Source organism: Coregonus clupeaformis, chromosome 3 (assembly GCF_020615455.1).
Source record: "Coregonus clupeaformis isolate EN_2021a chromosome 3, ASM2061545v1, whole genome shotgun sequence".
Lineage (NCBI taxonomy): Eukaryota > Metazoa > Chordata > Actinopteri > Salmoniformes > Salmonidae > Coregonus > Coregonus clupeaformis.
Genome location: NC_059194.1, coordinates 36,117,975 through 36,130,663, shown reverse-complemented (window position 1 = coordinate 36,130,663; position 12,689 = coordinate 36,117,975). Strand labels below are relative to the sequence as shown.

General features: G+C 44.3%; 1 non-coding gene across 1 annotated transcript; it reads right to left on the bottom strand.

Annotated features, from left to right (window-relative positions):
* Positions 1 to 12,008: 12,008 nt before the first annotated feature.
* On the bottom strand, positions 12,009 to 12,089 carry trnal-uaa. The gene has a single exon. It is a non-coding gene; the product is annotated as a tRNA-Leu (tRNA).
* Between the last annotated feature and the right edge of the window lie 600 nt (positions 12,090 to 12,689).

The window sequence follows — 12,689 nt, the reverse complement described above, 5'->3', positions numbered from 1 at the left end:
GTTATATTTTTGTTTCATCAGACCAGAGGACATTTCTCCAAAAAGTACGTTATTTGTCCCCATGTGCAGATGCAAACCGTAGTCTAGCTTTTTATGCCAGTTTTGGAGGAGTGGCTTCTTCCTTGCTGAGCGGCCTTCAGGTTATATCGATATAGGACGATATAGTTTTACTGTGGATATAGATACATTGTACCTGTTTCCTCCAACAAATTGATCCCAAGGATGAACCAGACTTGTGGAGGTCTACAATTTTTTTTCTGAGATCTTGGCTGATTTCTTTTGATTTTCCCATGATGTCAAGCAAAGAGGCACTAAGTTTGAAGGTAGGCCTTGAAATCCATCCACAGGTACACCTCTAATTGACTCAAATGATGTCAATTCGCCTATGAGAAGCTTCTAAAGCCATGATATCATTTTCTTTAATTTTCCAAGCTATTTAAAGGCATTGTCAACTTCTAACCCACTGGAATTGTGATACAGTGAAATAGTCTGTCTGTAAACAATTGTTGGAAAAATTACTTGTGTCATGCACAAAGTAGATTTCCTAGCCAACTTGCCAAAACTATAGTTTATTAACAAGAAATATGTGGAGTGGTTGAAAAACAAGTTTTAATGATTCCAACCTAAGTGTATGCAAACTTCCGACTTCAACTGTACTTGCCACTCTGCAAGGCAATCAAACAAGCAAAACGTCAGTATAGAGAAAAAGTGGAGTCGCAATTCAATTGCTCAGCCACGAGACGTATGTGTACTACAAAAGGAAAACCAGCCACGTCGCCGAGACCGACGTCTTGCTTCCGGAGAAGCTAAACACCTTCTTCGCCCGCTTTGAGGATAACACAGTGCCACCGACGCGGCCCGCTACCAAGGACTGTGGGCTCTCCTTCTCTGTGGTCGAAAGTGAGTAAACTATTTAAATGTGTTAACCCTCGCAAGGCTGTAGGCCCAGATGGCATCCCTAGCCGCCTGCTCAGAGCATGCGCAGACCAGCTGACTGGTGTGTTTACGGACATATTCATTCTCTCCCTATCCCAGTCTGCTGTCCCCAAATGCTTCAACATGGCCACCATTGTTCCTGTACCCAAGAAAGCAAAGGTAATTGAACTAAATGACTATCGCCCAGTAGCACTCATCACTGTCATCATGAAGTGCTTTGAGAGACTAGTCAAGGATCATATCACCTCTACCTTACCTGCCACCCTAGACCCACTTCAATTTGCCCCAATAGATACACAGATGATGCAATCACCATCCCTCTGCACACTACCCTATCCCATCTGGACAAGAGGAATACCTATGTAAGAATGCTGTTCTTTGACTATATCTCAGCACTCAACACTATAGTACCCTCCAAGCTCATCATTAAGCTCGAGGCCCTGGGTCTGAACCTCGCCCTGTGCAACTGGGTCCTGGACTTCCTGACGGGCTGCCCCCAGGTTGTGAAGGTAGGAAACAACACCTCCACTTCGCTGATCCTCAACACTGGGGCCCCACAAGGATGCATGCTCAGCCCACTCCTGTATTCCCTGTTCAAGCATGACTGCGTGGCCAAGCACGCCTTCAACTCAATCATCAAGTTTGCAGACGACACAACAGTAGTAGGCTTGATTACCAACAATGACGAGACAGCCTACACGGAGGAAGTGTGGACTCTGGGAGTGTGGTGCCAGGAAAATAAACTCTCACTCAACGTCAACAAAACAAAGGAGATGATCGTGGACTTCAGGAAACAGCAGAGGGTGAACCCACCTATCCACATCGACGGGACCGCATTGGAGCAGGTGGAAAGCTTCAAGTTCCTTGGCGTACACATCAGTGAAAAACTGAAATGGACCACCCACACAGACAGTGTGGTGAAGAAGGCGCAGAAGAGCCTCTTCAACCTCAGGAGGCTATTAAATTTGGCTTGGCACATCAAATCCTCACAAACTTTTACAGATGCACAATTGAGAGCATCCTGTCGGGCTGTATCACTGCCTGGTACGGCAACTGCACTGCCCGCAACTGCAAGGTTCTCCAGAGGGTGGTGCAGTCTGCACAACGCATTACCGTGGGCAAACTACCTGCCCTCCAGGACACCTACAGCACCCAATGTCACAGGAAGGCCAAAATGATCATCAAGGACATCAACCACCCAAGCCACTACCTGTTCACCCCGCTCAGGTCAGTACAGGTTCATCGAAGCTGGGACCGAGAGACTGAAAAACAGCTTCCATCTCAAGGCCATCAGACTGTTAAACAGCCATCACTAGCACATTAGAGGCTGCTGCCTATAGACATAGACTAGAAATCAGCTTTACTATTGCAGATAGATTGTAACTTCCATCAATATAATTGTCTGCATCACTTCCAATCCCCTATTATTTTTTTCTTGCAAATATAGATATACATATACAGTGGGGAGAACAAGTCTTTGATACACTGCCGATTTTGCAGGTTTTCCTACTTACAAAGCATGTAGAGGTCTGTAATTTTTATCATAGGTACACTTCAACTGTGAGAGACGGAATCTAAAACAAAAATCCAGAAAATCACATTGTATGATTTTTAAGTAAATCATTTGCATTTTATTGAATGATGTAAGTATTTGATACATCAGAAAAGCAGAACTTAATATTTGGTACAGAAACCTTTGTTTGCAATTACAGAGATCATACGTTTCCTGTAGGTCTTGACCAGGTTTGCACACACTGCAGCAGGGATTTTGGCCCACTCCTCCATACAGACCTTCTCCAGATCCTTCAGGTTTCGGGGCTGTCGCTGGGCAATACGGACTTTCAGCTCCCTCCAAAGATTTTATATTTGGTTCAGGTCTGGAGACTGGCTAGGCCACTCCAGGACCTTGAGATGCTTCTTACGGAGCCACTCCTTAGTTGCCCTGGCTGTGTGTTTCGGGTCGTTGTCATGCTGGAAAACCCAGCCATGACCCATCTTCAATGCTCTTACTGAGGGAAGGAGGTTGTGGCCAAGATCTCGCGATACATGGCCCCATCCATCCTCCCCTCAATACGGTGCAGTCGTCCTGTCCCCTTTGCAGAAAAGCATCCCCAAAGAATGATGTTTCCACCTCCATGCTTCATGGTTGGGATGGTGTTCTTGGGGTTGTACTCATCCTTCTTCTTCCTCCAAACACGGTGAGGGGAGTTTAGACCAAAAAGCTCTATTTTTGTCTCATCAGACCACATGACCTTCTCCCATTCCTCCTTTGGATCATCAAGATGGTCATTGGCAAACTTCAGACGGGCCTGGACATGCGCTGGCTTGAGCAGGGGGACCTTGCGTGCGCTGCAGGATTTTAATCCATGACGGCGTAGTGTGTTACTAATGGTTTTCTTTGAGACTGTGGTCCCAGCTCTCTTCAGGTCATTGACCAGGTCCTGCCATGTAGTTCTGGGCTGATCCCTCACCTTCCTCATGATCATTGATGCCCGACGTGGTGAGATCTTGCATGGAGCCCCAGACCGAGGGTGATTGACCGTCATCTTGAACTTCTTCCATTTTCTAATAATTGCACCAACAGTTGTTGCCTTCTCACCAAGCTGCTTGCCTATTGTCCTGTAGCACATCCCAGCCTTGTGCAGGTCTACAATTTTATCCCTGATGTCCTTACACAGCTCTCTGGTCTTGGCCATTGTGGAGAGGTTGGAGTCTGTTTGATTGAGTATGTGGACAGGTGTCGTTTATACAGGTAACGAGTTCAAACAGGTGCAGTTAATACAGGTAAAGAGTGGAGAACAGGAGGGCTTCTTAAAGAAAAACTAACAGGTATGTGTGACGACCCTCCCACTCTGTCTGCCGTATTCTCTCTTTGTTCTTGTTTCCTTGTTAGGATGCCGGTGGGCGGAGTTGGGAGGGTCGTCAGCTACATGGGAAACACCTGGGCCGGGTGTGTCCCAGGATAAATGGACCTCTTCCACATTCATTAGGGAGACTCTCTCCAGGCAGTTACTTTGATCTTGGTTGTGATATTTTTGAGGCCTTTTTGGGTTGTTTGCTTTGGCACTTTTCAACACTTTTCCATATTACATTTATGCATGCAAACACTCACGTACACTACTGATTACTGATTACACACACCATTGTTATTTGATTTAGTTTACTTTAATTAATAAATATATACTTTGAGTACTCCTTGTCTCCACGTGTCTCCCTTTGTTACGAACTTGAGCCGGTTCGTGACAAGTGGGGGGTTCGTCCGGGATTTTGAACTGGTTGTGTTTGGGAGAACGTGGAGTTAATGTCCAATTCTGTAGGGTTTTTCTTTGTAAATTTTGTTAGTTTGTTTGAGTTTGATAGGCCAGTATTGGTTGCCTTTGGGTTTTGTACTGCGTTGGAGAGAGTACATTGGTTAGTTTCAGTCCCTGCCCAGCCTGGAAACTCTTGCTCTACTCGCTGTTGGGACATCGGTCTGAGGTGAGTACAATCGGCTGTGTACCTCAGTGGGAGATTGGGTAGGGTAGTGACATTTGCTACCCGGAGCTATAGCTTTTTTCCCCTGATAGGCTTAGTGACGTGTTTTGTTTTGGGATACGTTGGGCATGGTTAAATGTTTGTTATTTTTGTGTGGTGTCAGTGGACTGAGCAGTTGTCTCGGGGGCACATCCGTGGCTTGGGGAAATCTACCAGCGTGCTGGGGGGTTTAATTCCTTGCCAGCGGGCTACAGTGCGTAATTACCCACCGCAAATCTGCACGAAGACTAGGGTTGAGTTATTGTAGGTTTTGGGGAAGCTCCATATCCCAGCTCTTTTCTGTGGTGCTCGGTGTGATTGTATTTCTCTTGTGTCTGGTGTGCTCAGCAGAGGGGTTGAGAAAGATTATTATGATATATATATATATATTTAATTTTTTTTTCCCTGATTATGGCGTCTAATGTAGACGAGTTCATTCGCTTTCCATCAGAAGAACTGTTAGAATTATGTACTAAAGAACAGCTGTTGAAGGTTGCTGAACACTACAAGGTTGAAATTAGTGATAAACGTCTAAAAAATTCTATTAGGTTAATATTGAAGGCCAATTTGATGGAGAGTGGTATTCTGGATGTTACCACTGGGGCAGCCTCTGCTGAGGACACGTTGTCTCCCCGATATGTTACAATGACCGCTCCATCGGTTAGTCATAGTAGTCTTCTTTTTTGAACAGCAGAAGGAACTGCTTCTGTTACAAATGGAGCATGAACAAGCTAAAATGGAGCATGATCGTGTAAAATATGAAAGGGAATTGGAATTTAAACAGGATATGGAGCGTGCTAAAATCAAGCTGCAACAAGAGCGACTAGAGTTGGTTAGGGAAGGAAAGCTCTCAGGGGAGAGTTTGCTCTGGGAAGATGACCCAGAGTTACCTAGGGGTCGTTCCTCTTTTGGTCGTAATCCAGACACATTTGATATTGTTGGGAATTCTACGGTTGTTGCCCCAGTTTAATGAAAAGGACCCGGAGACATTCTTTTCGTTGTTTGAGCGTGTTGCTGACGCTAGGAGTTGGCCTGATTCTGATCGCACTTTGATGTTGCAGTGTGTGCTGACTGGTAAAGCGCAAGAAGCATATTCAGCTCTTAGTGTAGCAGACAGTGTTAGTTATGAGAAGGTTAAAACGGCTGTGTTACAGAGTTATGAATTGGTCCCTGAGGCTTACCGCCAACGATTTAGAACTTTAAAAGGGATGATCAGCAGACTCATGTTGAGTTTGCGCGAATATTATCTTCACAGTTCAATCGCTGGTGTTCCGCCTCTGCAGTTATGACTTTCCAAGGGCTGTGTGATCTGATTATGTTAGAACAATTTAAGGACACAATCCCTGATCGTATAGCGACGTACATTAACGAACGAAAAATAAAGACTGTCGCTGAAGCTGCGGTTTTGGCAGATGAATATGTGTTGACTCACACACATTTTTTTGCAGAACCCCGTATTCGGAGTGAGTGGGGGTGTTTGCAGAGATTTGGGCCTCGCTCGCCGAGATACTTCGGTTCCGGGCAGAGTTTCATTCAACTGGGGTTGAGCCTGATACCCGTGGTAAAACTGACTTTGGTCAAGAGTGTCACTACTGTCGAGAATTAGGTCATTGGAAAAATGAATGTCCGATTCTTAGGTCTAGGGGTAAATTCAGTACAGGTGCTTATGGTAAATCGAGGCCTATAGCGTTAGCAGCGCCTGTTCCACATCAGTTCACTCCTGACGCATTGTCTCATGCTCAGAGCCATGTGAAGGGCTATATTGATCCCGACTATTTACCTTTTGTTACGGAGGGTTTTGTGTCTATGGTAGGAAGTAAGAACCTAGTGCCAGTAAAGATCCTAAGAGATACAGGTGCCTCTGAATCATTTGTGTTGGAATCTGTGTTACCCTTCTCTGCGGAGACTGATTCGGGGAATAGTGTTCTAATTAGGGGAATAGGTTTGAACACTCTGTCAGTTCCATTGCATAAACTGATGTTGGATTGTGGACTGGTGAAAGGTGAGGTTGTTGTGGGGGTGCGTCCTTCATTGCCTATTGAGGGTGTTGACGTGATCCTTGGAAATAACTTGGCTGGGGAGCGTGTGTGGCCTATCGTGTTTCCATCTTTAGCGGTTTCTACTAAGCCTTCAATTGTAGGGATTCCTGATGAGAGTGCGCAGAATTTCCCAGAGGTGTTTTCTGCGTGTGCAGTGACGCGTTCTATGATCCCTGATGACTTGGTCACGGAACTGGCTAACGAGAATACCATAAAGAAGTCTGTTACTGTTTTCCCTGTTATCCCGTTATCCGTATCCCGCTCCGATTTAATCGAGGCGCAACGGGCTGACCCTACATTAGAAGAGTTGCGGGACCAGATTGTGCCTGTAGAACAGTTGGGAGATGTCGCACAGGGCTATTTTCTCCAAGAGGAGGTCCTGATGAGGAAGTGGATGTCTCATGGTAGTTGTTTTCTGGGGGAGGCGATTAGTCAGGTTGTGGTACCAGTTAGGCTTCGTGAGTTGGTGCTGACAACTTCTCACAACGACGTTGCTGGGCATATGGGTGTGAGAAAAACCTACAATCGCATATTACGACATTTTTTTTGGCCAAGATTAAAGAGGGATGTTTCTGATTTCATCAAAACTTGTCACACCTGTCAATTAACTGGTAAACCTAATCAAGCTATTAAGCCGGTACCACTGTTCCCTATTCCTGTACTCAGTAAACCTTTTGAGTATTTGATTATTGACTGTGTTGGTCCTCTGCCTCGTTCTAGAAAGGGTAGTAATTATTTGTTGACTGTGATGTGTCAGACCACTAGGTTTCCTGTTGCCTACCCTCTCCGGTCTAAGCTTTGACTCAGTTTCTCTCACTGTTTGGAATCCCTAAGGTCATTCAAAGTGATCAAGGATCTAATTTCACCTCTAATCTCTTTGGACAGGTTCTCCAACAACTCCATATTAAACACAACTTGTCTAGCGCTTATCATGCCCAAAGTCAAGGAGCACTGGAACGTTTCCATCAAACACTTAAGTCTTTGTTGAGAGCTTATTGTACTGAGATGGATAAGGATTGGGAGGAGGGGTTGCCTTGGTTACTGTTAGCTGCTAGGGAGGTTTCACAGGAGAGCACGGGTTTTAGCCCAAATGACCTAGTGTTTGGACATCGGGTGCGTGGGCTTTTATCTGTTCTCCAGGATGACTGGAAGTCTCCCGAGCCTCCTCAGTCCCTGTTATCATATGTGGGTGATTTTCGGCGACGCTTGTATGCCGCTGGTGAAATGGCTAAAGAGGAGCTATCATCTTCACAGGACAGGATGAAGAGCATATATGATCGCCGAGCTGAGCCTCATCACTTTAGTCCAGGTGATCAGGTTCTGGCTCTGCTGCCAATTGTTGGTTCTCCTTTTCAAGCCAAGTTTCAAGGTTCATATACAGTGGTGCGCCAGTACACTGAGCAAAATTATCTAGTTGCCACTCCAGAACGGAGGAAAGCACACCAACTGTGCCATGTAAATTTGTTAAAACCCTATTATGCACGTTCCTCTGAGACTGAACAGGGGGAGTCTACAGAGGACGGTAAGGCTGTTCTTTTGGCTGATATTGTTTATTCCCTGAGTTCTGGTCATGCTAGGTCTGTGCAGGAGCAGGAAGATGTTTCTGGTCCTGACGATTGCATACTGCAGGGTAGATTGAAAAATTCAGAGACACTGGAGATTGTAGATAGCCTTCTTACTCATCTACCTGTTGATGAGCGGAAAGAGAGGGTTGGTTTGATTCGGAGATTTCCAGGGTTGTTTTTGGATACACCTACACGTACAAACTTAATAGAACATGATATTGACATTGGAGATGCTGACCCCATTCGTCAACGGTTCTATAGAGTTTCTTCAGAGAAACTGCGTTGTCTGGATGCTGAGGTCAGGTACATGCTGGAGAGTAAAATAGCAGATCCTTCTTTCTCCAGTTGGGCTTCTCCCTGTATCTTGGGCAGTAAATCGGATGGAACAAATAGATTTTGTACGGACTACCGTAAGGTAAACGATGTCACTGGGCCGGATTCATTTCCTCTTCCTCGGATGGAGGACTGCGTTGGTCAAGTCGGCGCAGCTACGTTTGTGAGCAAATTTGACCTGTTAAAGGGGTATTGGCAGGTGCCACTGATGAGTAGGGCACGTGAAATCTCTGCCTTTATTACACCTGTTGGTCTGTACTCGTATTCGGTTATGAGTTTCGGACTGCGTAATGCGCCTGCCACTTTTCAGCGATTTATGAACAGGGTTGTCTCTGGTCTGGCCGGTTGCGCTGTTTATCTGGACGATGTAGTGATATATGCAGATGCTTGGGAGGAGCATCTGTCCCGTATTCAGGCCTTGTTCGGACGTCTGGCTGCGGGTCGCCTCACGATGAATTTGGCTGAATGTGAGTTTGCTCAGGCGACTGTGGTATACCTTGGAAAGGTGGTTGGGCAGGGTGACGTGCGCCCTGTTCATGAATATTGATGTGACCGACCATTGTTTGATTTTGTCATGTTCTATCTTTCCTGTTTGTCCCCTCCTAGTCTTGTGTTCTTCTTTCCTCTTAAAGGTTGCTTCCTGTGTAAAGGTTGCTGAGGTCTGGAGAGGAGGATGATGGGTGGGGCAAGTGGAGGTGTGAACATGTACAATTTGTCAGTTTGGGACGCAGGGGCTGGTACGTTGGTCCGGGGTCCTTGTTGGTCCCCGGTCTTATGGGGGGGTGTGACGACCCTCCCACTCTGTCTGCCGTATTCTCTCTTTGTTCTTGTTTCCTTGTTAGGATGCCGGTGGGGCGGAGTTGGGAGGGTCGTCAGCTACATGGGAAACACCTGGGCCGGGTGTGTCCCAGGATAAATGGACCTCTTCCACATTCATTAGGGAGACTCTCTCCAGGCAGTTACTTTGATCTTGGTTGTGATATTTTTGAGGCCTTTTTGGGTTGTTTGCTTTGGCACTTTTCAACACTTTTCCATATTACATTTATGCATGCAAACACTCACGTACACTACTGATTACTGATTACACACACCATTGTTATTTGATTTAGTTTACTTTAATTAATAAATATATACTTTGAGTACTCCTTGTCTCCACGTGTCTCCCTTTTGTTACGAACTTGAGCCGGTTCGTGACATATGTGAGAGCCGGAATTCTTACTGGTTGGTAGGTGATCAAATACTTATGTCATGCAATAAAATGCAAATTCATTACTTAAAAATCATACAATGTGATTTTCTGGATTTTTGTTTTACATTCCGTCTCTCACAGTTGAAGTGTACCTATGACAAAAATTACAGACCTCTACATGCTTTGTAAGTAGGAAAACCTGCAAAATATGCAGTGTATCAAATACTTGTTCTCCCCACTGTACTTATACGTACATACATATAAATACATATACATACATATACAGTGGGGGAAAAAAAGTATTTAGTCAGCCACCAATTGTGCAAGTTCTCCCACTTAAAAAGATGAGAGAGGCCTGTAATTTTCATCATAGGTACACGTCAACTATGACAGACAAATTGAGAAAAAATATTCCAGAAAATCACATTGTAGGATTTTTAATGAATTTATTTGCAAATTATGGTGGAAAATAAGTATTTGGTCACCTACAAACAAGCAAGATTTCTGGCTCTCACAGACCTGTAACTTCTTCTTTAAGAGGCTCCTCTGTCCTCCACTTGTTACCTGTATTAATGGCACCTGTTTGAACTTGTTATCAGTATAAAAGACACCTGTCCACAACCTCAAACAGTCACACTCCAAGCTCTACTATGGCCAAGACCAAAGAGCTGTCAAAGGACACCAGAAACACAATTGTAGACCTGCACCAGGCTGGGAAGACTGAATCTGCAATAGGTAAGCAGCTTAGTTTGAAGAAATCAACTGTGGGAGCAATTATTAGGAAATGGAAGACATACAAGACCACTGATAATCTCCCTCGATCTGGGGCTCCACGCAAGATCTCACCCCGTGGGGTCAAAATGATCACAAGAACGGTGAGCAAAAATCTCAGAACCACATGGGGGGACCAAGTGAATGACCTGCAGAGAGCTGGGACCAAAGTAACAAAGCCTACTATCAGTAACACACTACGCCGCCAGGGACTCAAATCCTGCAGTGCCAGACGTGTCCCCCTGCTTAAGCCAGTACATGTCCAGGCCCGTCTGAAGTTTGCTAGAGTGCATTTGGATGATCCAGAAGAGGATTGGGAGAATGTCATATGGTCAGTTGAAACCAAAATATATATTTTTGGTAAAAACTCAACTCGTCATGTTTGGAGGACAAAGAATGCTGAGTTGCATCCAAATAACACCATACCTACTGTGCACCATGGGGGTGGAAACATCATGCTTTGTGGCTGTTTTTCTGCAAAGGGACCAGGACGACTGATCTGTGTAAAGGAAAGAATGAATTGGGCCATGTATCGTGAGATTTTGAGTGAAAACCTCCTTCCATCAGCAAGGGCATTGAAGATGAAACGTGGCTGGGTCTTTCAGCATGACAATGATCCCAAACACACCGCCCGGGCAACGAAGGAGTGGCTTCGTAAGAAGCATTTCAAGGTCCTGGAGTGGCCTAGCCAGTCTCCAGATCTCAACCCCATAAAAAATATTTGGAGGGAGTTGAAAGTCTGTGTTGCCCAGCGACAGCCCCAAAACATCACTGCTCTAGAGGAGATCTGCATGGAGGAATGGGCCAAAATACCAGCAACAGTGTGTGAAAACCTTGCGTAGACTTACAGAAAACGTTTGACCTGTGTCATTGCCACCAAAGGGTATATAACAAAGTATTGAGAAACTTTTGCTATTGACCAAATACTTATTTTCCACCATAATTTGCAAATAAATTCATAAAAAATCCTACAATGTGATTTTCTGGATTTTTTTTCTCATTTTGTCTGTCATAGTTGACGTGTACCTATGATGAAAATTACAGGCCTCTCTCATCTTTTTAAGTGGGAGAACTTGCACAATTGGTGGCTGACTAAATACTTTTTTTCCCCACTGTATGTTAACATTTACGAAGATTGTACCTTTTTTAAACACTTTTTTCAAAAAAGAATGTTTTTTTTATCAACTAGTATATTTGAGTTTAACCACAATATTTGTTGCAGTATTTGTTCTGTCGTTTCTGGACGATTAAATTGAAATTGCAACCAACTTTCTATGGCTTGTTTTAGAAATAGTGATATTAAAGGCAAAAAGGCCATTCTTGAACATTGGGTGAGACAATCTTACTAATTTACTTTAATATTTAATAATTACTGTCCTCCTAATTCATATTCATTATATAAATAGGCCTGTTTAATTTTGTCTGGCTTGCCATTCCAAATCAAATTGAATAATTTTTTCTCATATAATTTAAAAAACTGTTCACTAGTAGGCAAGACCATAAGCAAATAGGTAAACTGGGTTAATACTAAAGAGTTAATCAGAGTGATTTTTCCACAAATAGACAGGTATTTACATTTCAGACATTTAGCAGACGCTCTTATCCAGAGTTTATCCATTTAGCAGACGCTCTTATATATATATATATTTTTTTATTTCATACTGGCCCCCCGTGGGAATCGAACCCACAACCCTGGCGTTTTAAACGCCATGCTCTACCAACTGAGCTACATCCCTGCCGGCCATTCCCTCCCATACCCTGGACCACGCTGGGCCAATTGTGCGCCGCCCCATGGGTCTCCCGGTCGCGGCCGGCTACGACAGAGCCTGGATTCGAACCAGGATCTCTAGTGGCACAGCTAGCCACTGCGCCACTCGGGAGATATTTACCTTTCTATGGTAGCAAGATCTTATCTATTTTTGCAAACTTTCTATTAAAATGTATTGGAGTGAGATCATTGATTTCATTTGGGATATGTATTCCGAGTATATCCACATCACCATCACACCATTTTATTTGCAGACTGTGGTAATGTAAATGTTTTATTTTTTAGTGATCCAATACGTAATATAGTACATTTATCATAATTTGATTGTAATCCAGAGCGGTTAGAAAATGTATCTAGATCCTCTATGAGGCTGTGGAGGGATTCAAGTTGTGGATTTAAATGAAAACATGTGTCACGGATTCAGCTGAGGCTGCTCCTCCTCCTTGCTCGGGCAGTCTTCGGCGTTCGTCGTCACCGGAGTACTAGCTGCTACCGATCTATGTTTCTGTGTTCTACTTGTCTTGTCTTTGTTGTTCACACCTGGTTCCCATTAGGTATTGATTACTTCCCTATTT